General features: G+C 36.7%; 1 protein-coding gene and 1 long non-coding RNA gene across 3 annotated transcripts in view; one reads left to right on the plus strand and one right to left on the minus strand.

Moving 5' to 3' along the window:
* LOC125245497 (zinc finger protein 585A-like) overlaps positions 1-10,128 on the plus strand; it is a 332,027-nt gene that overhangs the window by 75,916 nt on the left and 245,983 nt on the right. The window lies entirely within an intron of this gene.
* On the minus strand, positions 8,590-10,058 carry LOC125246009. 2 transcript variants are annotated; one of them, XR_007179674.1, is made up of 5 exons: positions 9,879-10,056; positions 9,634-9,705; positions 9,437-9,514; positions 9,261-9,335; positions 8,596-9,132 (listed from the first exon to the last, which is right to left on the minus strand). It is a non-coding gene; the product is annotated as an uncharacterized LOC125246009 (long non-coding RNA). The 2 variants fall into 2 exon arrangements; XR_007179673.1 differs by having other exon boundaries at positions 8,590-9,335; positions 9,879-10,058.

Here is a 10,128-nt window from a genome sequence, read left to right on the forward strand (position 1 = left end):
TGCAACTTCCAGTTCACGTGGACTTTAAACAATTTTAGCGTCACAACCTCAGACAAATCCACAAATAGGTCGACTCCACCCACCGACTACTCTAGCCAATCAGATAACGGTCACATTGCGCTGACCAATTGCAGCACACTCTCGCTACAACCAATCACGTTTTGCTTTACAATCGGGGGCAGGAACAAACTGAAAGGAGTGTGCACTATCAGTCTTACAAAAAGGTGGCTCTTATTTTGATGGGTATTATGGTCTGAGTGTTACTGATCACAGCAGTAATGAACAAGAGAACATGTTGTGCATATTATTACGGTTCATCAGAGTTTTCTTACGGATAGAAAGTTACGCGTTTGTTAAGCAACTCTGAAAAGGCATAAGCTCTTACAGTGATTGTCTGGAGTTAAAAAAGGACATTTCATGGACGCTATAATACAATATAACTTTCATGAAACTCATCAGTAAAGTTTCAGCTATCATTCAGACAGGGATGATTTTTGGAGTATATTCTTTATATTGCCATCAGAATCAGTGAATCGGGATAAAGGCTATGCATGAATTATGATCATACACAGATCCCGAGCTATAGCACCTCTACCTGATGCAAGCGAGCGGCACGGCGCAATGCAGCAAATAGAAAGCGTTATAATCTTTATAAACAAATGGATTACATTATTAGTGTCCATGTAAATGCAGCTATACTGTCTACTGTACAAGCGGCACGGTGACGAGTCAGTGGCAGTAAACAGATATCCCGTTCTCAGTGTTGGGCAAGTTACTAAAAAAGTAATTAGTTATAGTTACTAGTTACTTCTCACAAATAGTAACGGAGTTAGTAACTGAGTTACATCATTAGTAAAGTAACTAATTACCAGGGTAAGTAACTATTGTGTTACTTTGATTTTTTTTATTATGTCAAATAACTTTATTATTTGACAAATTTTATTCCAAATTTTAAATATAAGTCTAAAAATAAATTTTTCTTTATCCGACTCGTGACTCATGATCCGCTCTTGCTCATGACATGAAATTTGTACTGTACTATAGGGCCTACGTCAGAGCTCTTCAACCCTGCTCCTGGGGACCCACTGTCCTGGAAAGTTTATTTCCAACCTGCTTCAGCACACCTGCTTGTGTAGTTTCAAGCCATCCTGAAGAGCTTTATTAGCTGCGTCAGGTGTGTTTGATTAGGGTTGGAGCGAAACTCTCCAGGATAGTGGGTCCCCAGGAGCAGGGTTGAAGACCTCTGGCCTACGTGTTGTAGCCATTAAAGAAAACATAGTTTCATATTTATGTTTAAATATGTCAGGGTCGGTTGCCAACGAAGAGAGGATGCAGAATCAATTTAAGCAGCAAAGGTTTATTTATAAGACTTTAACATAGGAACAGGAAGAGAACAACCAATGTAACATTGACGAGGACAGACAAATGAGTGCAGGAGAGTCCTTTTAAAGGGAGTCCTGATGAGGAAGTGCAGGTGCAGGGAATCCGTGATGACGAGCTGACTGGATGCAGATGTGGATTCAGAGGGATGCTGGGAAATGGAGTCTGGGGACGGTGAGACAGACGGTGACAGTGACAAAATAGTCCTGTGTTATGTTTTAAATTCATCTATTTGATCATGAAAAGTAAACAGCATGAGTAAGATGCATCATAAGATGAAGTTTTAATTTGTAGAAAGTCTTTCTTTAAAGTGAATTTCATTTTGTAAAAATTGTATCTTAATTTTAATCAATGTTTCATCAAACAATTGCCTGGATTTAATAAATAAGAAGCAAATATAACAGACAATATCATCATGACTGCTTCAGTGAGTTCAATTATAGTAATGCAACATTTTTTTACAGTAACAGTAGTGGTGTTGTAATGGGAGAAAAAGTAATTCATTTGATTACTGTTCTACAGTAGCTTCCACACTTGTACAATACCATGTATAATACCAAATATAATAATATTAAAAATATTTTTTTTTGTATTTACTTTGGATGCTCTAAATAACTTTTACAATAAAAAAACTATTAAGTCTGATTCATTTGAAATATTTGCGTGATCAAGTGTTTGACTGCTGGGCATTTTACTTAATCTGTAGGCTATGTAATTCAATAACCACATTTAAAAAGTCTATATCTTCTCTACAAACAATGGTAATGTTAAAATGTTTAATTCATGTTTAAAATATTATTTAAGGGCCTGTTAATGTTTAATAGCTGGTTTGCTGCTCATATCCGTCGATGTTTGATTGATAAACTGGGAAATGCTGTTATTATGTGACGACAGTTTAATCTATTTTGCAAACTCGCATGTTTATTACAAGGTTAAATCCAGTTAGATGAGTTAATAGCTAATTATTGAGGCTTTCTGTTCAATCTTGAATAACGTGGCGCTTCCATAACGCATCTGTATCCAATATACCTTTGTTGTTCCCATAACAGAGAGCACTGTTTCTCTAAATGGCGCGTAAAATATAATAGTTTGGCTTGGCTTGAAACACTAATGGTCTAACGAAATATAAATTTTAAACCTCTTTTACTGTACCATTGTTTAAGAACCCTCTACTTCCTTTGTAAGCTAATGCAGGATGAGACTGCCCCAATTGTAAAGCAAAACATGATTGGTTGTAGCGAGAGTGTGCTGCGATTGGTCAGCGCTACGTGGCTGTTATCTGATTGGCTTATGTTGTCGGTGGGTGGAGTCGACCTATTTGTGGATTTGTCTGCAGTCATGACGCTAGAATTGTTTCAGAATCCACAAATGCATGAGGTGATTCACAAATATGCAGGAAGAGATCCACAAATGCGCGCAGCAATCCATAAATCCGTGAGATGATTCACAAATGCGCAGGAAGAGATCCACAAATGCACAGGTGGAGATTCACAAATAAATGCAGGCAGAGTTGTGCTTGTGACATAAAAACATATTTGTGAATTTGTTTTTATTAGCAAATCTCATTTTATTTATTTGTACATTTTTGTAAATATTCTGAGTCAACCTGCTTGCCTGTAGCCTATAGCCTACAGTCTCAATAATGTGCAAGTTTGGTGGTCCTTCACTGTATTTAGTATATGAAGATAAGTTAAGTATTCTATATGTCCCGACAACAGGGGAATCCTGGAGTATGACGTATTGAGGGAAACCCCAGTCCTGCAGTAAAGCCACGATATAAAGTTAAGGAAAGTTATATATTTAATGTTTGAACTGTACATCAGCATTGGTGATGCAATGCATGTTTTTTTTTTTCAAGTAGTGCAATCGAGATGCTTTTGTTTCAAAAACATATGGCATTATTTTACTCCCATAGGTAACTTGTTTCTATTTACAATATATTATAAACACAAAAAGTTGCATTCATTGCATGCACATTGTCTAAATCTAAATGCTACAGGCAAAACGCTGGAAAAACATTTATAATTTTATAACTTCTCTTGTAGTGTTAAAAACACTACTTTCAGGATTTACTAAAGACACGCAGTGGAAAATTGGCTGATGCATTTGTAGGATTTTACTGTTTAGCTGCAAAATTTATGTGAGGAAAGTATTTAAATTAGTCACGCAACACCATTTACTAAGATTTGTGCTAATCAATTTACTGGTATTTATCAGGAAATCATCCACAGAAATTTCCACTCCCACTGGCGCTTTTATGGAATCGCACTCTAACACTAATTTGGTGTTCAGTAAATCTGGCCATAAGAATTTAACATGTTGATATGTTCCATTGCTCATTAACAGCTTGACTAATTAGCTGGCTAATAGAAAAGCACGTATGGATGGATGTTTTTTCCATTTGTCAGAAGTTGTTGATTAAAACAGATTTACTGGAAGAAGTAGTACAGGGGACATCAGCATCACAAGAGGGACATTATGCATGTTTTTGGGAAACATTTGCTATAAGTGACTAACCCTAATCTCAGAAGACAACCTAAAGTTGCACTTGCACTTTATAATGAGGACTTTGCGCATTTTACGAGAAGTCCAAGAGGATTTGAAACCACAAAGTGTCATGGACTTTCACTAACATTCCAGACTAGAGAAGTGAAGTGGCATAGATATACTGATAGTTTACTTGTTAAATACTACTGTTAAATAGCACTGTGTGTGTGTGTGTGTGTGTGTGTGTGTGTGCGCGCGCACGTTTTTGTGATTTATGAGACCACAAATTTGTATAATGACATGGTTATTACACTGGTATTACAATGTAAACATGAAATATGAGGACATTTCTTGAGTCCTGATATTCAAAACAGCTTTAAAAACATACTAAACAATGTTTTATTAAAAATGTAAAAATGCAGACAGTTTTCTGTGATGGGTTGGTTTAGGGGTAGAGAATGTACAGTTTGTACAGTATAAAAACCATTACGTCTATGGAATGTCCTCACTAAGATAGCAAAACAATGTGTGTGTGTGTGTGTGTGTGTGTTTATGAAAGTGAAGTATACTCTCAGTAAACTAATAGTTTAGTAGTTTTATTCTGCATCATGGAATTTTGTTTTTCAACTAATTACTCTTTATTTTGATAGAGAAGATCCTAGTACCACGTTAATGACTGTAAGTTTTACATTTATAACAAATTACAGAATTTCTGTGTAAGGAAACATTATCTCTACCAATCACACACAATAAAATACTGAATAATCAACCTCAGTAACATGAATATTAATCACACAAATTGCAGGTGCTCATTCTGACTGAAAGGAGCCTCATCATGGAGAAGCACAAGCACACAATCTTCATGACACAACTATCACACACAGTCTAACTCTTCAACTGATGTTTCACAGTAAAACACAATTAGTTTCTGGCTAATATTTCAGCATCTTCAGGTAAGTAATGATGGCATTACACACATGCATTGTTCAGTTGTTCTTCCTGTGATCATTTCTTGTTTCATTTCTGCTTTTGCTCTTCTCACTATGCCAGTTCCTCCACTCGACCATCTCTTCCCCTCTAATCTTTCACTCTCTTCCTCTTCCCACTCCACCACCTCTTCTTCTTCTTTCTCCACTTTACACCCATGTTTGTTTGCTCTGGGTATTCACATCCTCTTGTATAGTTTTTTTTTTTATAGTCATGCAAAATGCAATTTAGTAAAGTGCATTTTCTGTGCTGTGTGTATTACTGACCCAGCAAACATGAGACGTCCACCTGATTAGGGATGGGCGATATGGCCTAAAAAAATTATCACGATAATTTCAGGTATTTATTGCGATAACCATACCAATGACTATATATATATATATATATATATATATATATATATATATATATATATATATATTGTTTTACGGTGTGTATTTTGATCTTAACACCTTTTAACCTTATTATTTATTATTCTCAGGTTAGGTAAAGTAAGTCGAGTCTGGCCTAAATTATAAGCATTTTAAATTACTTACAATTTGGTCAGAAGACTCCTCTGTGGTACGTTCTTATTCAAAGTCTTAAAACACTATAAATCAAGCTAAGGTAGGCAGCTTTTGTAATCAATTAAATTTCTTTTAATTGATTACTTTTCTTTTATAATAAACAAAAATGTAAAGGCAAATAAAACTTCATCATTAAAGTATAAAATACAGTAATCACTCTTGAGTCAAAGGTGTAATCAGCTCTGGGCTTCCCATCTTCAGCTTGGGGTTTCTTGTCCTCAGCTCTGGCTTCTAGGCATCGGGGGTACTGACGTATCAGTATCCAAAGAGGCAATCAGCTCATCAGTCTTTTATACTCGTGTTGTTTATCACAGACGTTACGTTATCTTCTTGATTGACATACGTTGTAACTTTCCCAAAGTTTCCAGACACTTCTCAAGGCCTCGCAGGTGCAAGCTGTCTGGCTTTTGTGTCCTTGAACTCCAGTAAACTCAGCCAAGATGGCTGATGTCCTTATAAGGTTCTAGGAGTAGAACCACAGTTCTCCGTGTCCTTGAGCACACACACATAGAACCACACACACTTCTGTGTGCTGCAGTCCAGTTCTGCTCCTCCTTCTCGTAAACAGCCACACACACATATCTAACTGTACATCTCTGGCCATACAATATAATACATTTAGAAACAAACAAATATAAATAACAGTAATATTGTAAGCAATACCTAATATTTAATACATTGGCCAAATGTGTAGCAACAGACATTCAAACCCTTAACAAGGAGGCAGGGTAATTGCATTTTCTTGATATAATACAACAATAGGCTGTTTTACATTTTACACAAACCATCGTTTACTTCAACAAACATGCTGGATGAAGTTTCGTTTGATAGAAACAACACCCTCTCTGTTGAGTTTTTTGTTTCATTTACTCTTAATATCTAAACTAATTCTGCTTTTTAGATTGCATGTTGCCAATCATTCCTCCGTGCTGCGACTGCTCCACTGGGCAAACAAGCTTTTCAAAGGGAAAGCAAGTTATTTTAATTGGAATGAATGGTAACATTGTTTTTATTATTTCTTCATATTGTGTTTTTTGTTTCTTGTGAACAAGAGAGAATTGTTTTTTTTCTGAAATTTCAGGAAGATACAACCTCTTTCTTCCATCAATAAACTGTTCCTGTGGTAAAACCTTGCCAGTGACCATAAGTGATCTGGTTGAAAGTGGTTACTGGCCAGCCACTGTCAATTTTGAGACCTTGTACATGGTGGACTTGTTCACCGCATATGAGAATCTAAAAATCACTGCCCCAGGGATGTCGAGACAAGCTTTTGTCAGCATGCTCGAGTGTCGCACAAAACTCTTCGGGCGAGTGAGTGGAATCCTCATTTAAGTTACCTTGTTTGGATCACCTTTTAAATAATGGATTAATTGTTAGGACTTGTTCTTACAAAGTTTTGAGAAGTTTTCAAAGTTTCAGCACATATTTCTTGACAGACCCCTTTCTTTGTCATGACCACTGTCTAAAGCCAATCTTTGAAACGGTTACTTACTGTTTTTTTCTTTTTTGCTCTAAGAGTGGTAAGATATGTGGGGACACAATGCAGAGGGCCTTCCTCGAATGGGCCTATGCCAAATTTGAGGTTGACAAGCTGTCTCAGGTCCAGCATTTTCAGTGCCCTGCATGCACACCCTCCATGTTGGCAGTTGCAGTGGATGGGAACCGCAAATTATATCGTTTCAAAAGCCAACCAGGGTGTGTAACATTCATTTACAAAGAAATGCTAGTAAGCCACAAATTACTTTTGTACAGTAAATTTAAACCACATCTATATATTTCTTTTTTCTTATACTATGATTTACAGCTTATTTTGTAAAATGTAACTTTGTAAATGTCTGTATTGTTAAGTTTAAGACATCAAAAAATATGTTCATACACATTTATACCTCAGTGCTGTATATTGTTTAAGATTACACATGACTGTTTACCGGAAAATAAGGGACTCTTATTATGAAGTATTCAGGAAGTTCAGGGGTAGTTGTTGTTTGAGCGCAAGGCGGGAGTAAAGCTATGTTTTATGTTGTACACGAATAAACGGGTGATCGATTGACTTCTGAAGTGTGTCATTGAGCATAACATTGGTAGCAGAGGATGGTTAGCAACTACAGAGTACCACCGACCTTTGATGAAGGAAAACCATATGAAAGTTGGAAGAATGAAGTCGCAATTTGGACCAGGGTTACGGAACTCGAAAAAAAGAAACAGCCGCTCGCTGTGGCTTTGGCGCTGTCAGGAAGAGCGAGAAAAACAGCGATGGAAATACCGGTAGATGATTTGAATAAGGACACTGGCATGAACACTTTACTTGTAAAGCTCGATGATTTGTTTCTCAAAGAAGAAAAGGACCAAACATATGAGGCTTACACGAGCTTTGATCGGATTATGAAAGATAGTGGTGTTTCCATGACAGACTATATAATTGATTTTGAACAGCGGTATTCACGAATGCGTAAATATAAGATGGAGCTTCCCGATGCAGTATTAGCATTCAAACTGCTGGACACTGCGTGCTTAGAAGTGAAAGACAGACAGTTAGCTCTGACAGCATGTACAGATTTGACCTTTGCGTCAATGAAATCAGCACTGAAGAGGATTTTCGGAGGAAAGTCTGCTTCTACAGTGGGGATTAACCAGGAAACAGCATATGTAACGGAACAAAGGCGACAGAGGAGCAAGCCATGGATGCAAAATATTCAGCAAAAGACACCACTGCCTGGCACTAACCCTCTGGACAGGTATGGACGCAGATCAAAATGCGCTGTTTGTCAAAGCACGTTCCACTGGGCCAAGGATTGTCCACACAGAGATGAGCAAATCAAACTTACAGAAGATTGTAAAACGGATGATATAGAGGAGTGCAACATTACTCTGTATACAAAAGAGTCATCCACTGAAGCAGAAATATTTATGACAGAGTGTTTTGGCTCTGCAATAATAGACACTGCATGTACACGGACTGTATGTGGACAGGAATGGCTAAATAGCTACATTGATGAACTAAGTGTAGCACCCTTTAAAGGATTGCTGACAATTTAATGATTGAGTTGAATTTAATTTATCAGAAGATTGAAATTAATTAATCAGAAGATTTAGGGATCGTAAAGGAGGTGGCGGGTTGTGGTGAGAAATAACAGACAGACAACAAAGTTAAATTTGATTTTTGAAATATAATTTGATCTTGAAATATAATTTGAAAATTACAAAAGAACAAAAGCAAGTGAATTACAATTTCATATGAACAATATACAATAAAGATTGTCTTTGAAAATTTCCCTTGAGTGCACTCTTTTCACCCCAAAAATATACACGGACCGGTCATTTCAATATTAGAAAGAGGAGAAGAAAAGAAAGAGGATGAAACAGATAGAAGAATTAATGTTTCTCTCAACAAATCTCACAGATAATCTAATAAGGACTCCAATGTTAATCAAGTGGGTTACTGGTATGCTATCAAGAGTTCAATGTTCTGTGTAGTACTGATCAGTTTTTTTTTCTCTTTTCCTGTTATGTTCAGTAAATTCCCTCAAGGAAGGGATTCTAATAGTTTTCTAGGTTGAAAGCAACTTGCTTTCTCCAAGCAGGGATGATAATTTCAAAGAAAGGATATTGTCCTCTTCTTTATGATGTGTCGTCCTTTTTCCTCCGTAGCAGATTTTGGTTGGCTTTCCATCAAATGTGAAGTTCGCAGGAGTATCGACATCAAAAACCTGGCCTGATCACAGACCAGAACATTCATTTAGTGAATCTGAGAATGAATTTCACATCAAAGATAAAAACAATCGAAATAAAGAAAATATACAATTACCATTTCTACAAAAAAATGATATATTACTCATTTACCTCTCAATCAAGTCTCTTTTTTTTTTCTTACACAGGCGCGTGTCTTTACACATGACCCACAATGGCGTCAGCGAACTGCAATGAACAGTAATAACCATGCGGTTCACTATGACGCTCAAGATTGAAATAATCAAACAAAAATAATAAACATACAAATCTAAAAATTAGTTATTTACCTCTACAAATTGATTTTACTCGCTCACAGGCGCGTGTCTCTCACACGCTCGTGTGTAGCCTACAATGGCGTCGGTGAACTGAAATGAACAATAACCACGCGGTTCACCGTGACCACATTTTTAACCACTCAGATTGAAATAAAAATGAAACTAAAACATACACATTTATTTTACAAAAAGTTGTAATAGTCTTTTACCTCGGAGTTCGTTTTTTCTCTCACACAGGCGTGTCTCTATCACATGCGCGTGACCAGCATGGCGTCTTTGAACTGCAATGAACAATAATCACGCGATTCACTATGACGTTTATAACGACTAAAACCAAAATACAAATAAAAATTACGATAAACACAGTTTACTGCAACTAAAACACTCAGTTGCCGTGAACCAACGTTTTTAAACATTTTTTCTCTTTACTACCGATTACATTATGCTGACTCACCGAGTAAAATGCGTCTCAACAATGTTCAATCGACGTCTTGAGATGCTGGATGGCTCAAAATAAATGATTTTAATTGTTTGTACGATATTCAGAGGGTTTTTTAATCTATATTTAACCAAATTTGATCACGAAGATCAGATCACGTCTTTTCTTCATCAACTCGTCTCTTCTGTCATTGCGCATGCTCGATGACACGCAGGGCGCGCGCGATGACAAAGAGCTCTCATTGGTTAATCACTAATCTACTAAA

The sequence above is a fragment of the Megalobrama amblycephala genome, linkage group LG1 (assembly GCF_018812025.1).
Source record: "Megalobrama amblycephala isolate DHTTF-2021 linkage group LG1, ASM1881202v1, whole genome shotgun sequence".
Classification (NCBI taxonomy): Eukaryota; Metazoa; Chordata; class Actinopteri; order Cypriniformes; family Xenocyprididae; genus Megalobrama; species Megalobrama amblycephala.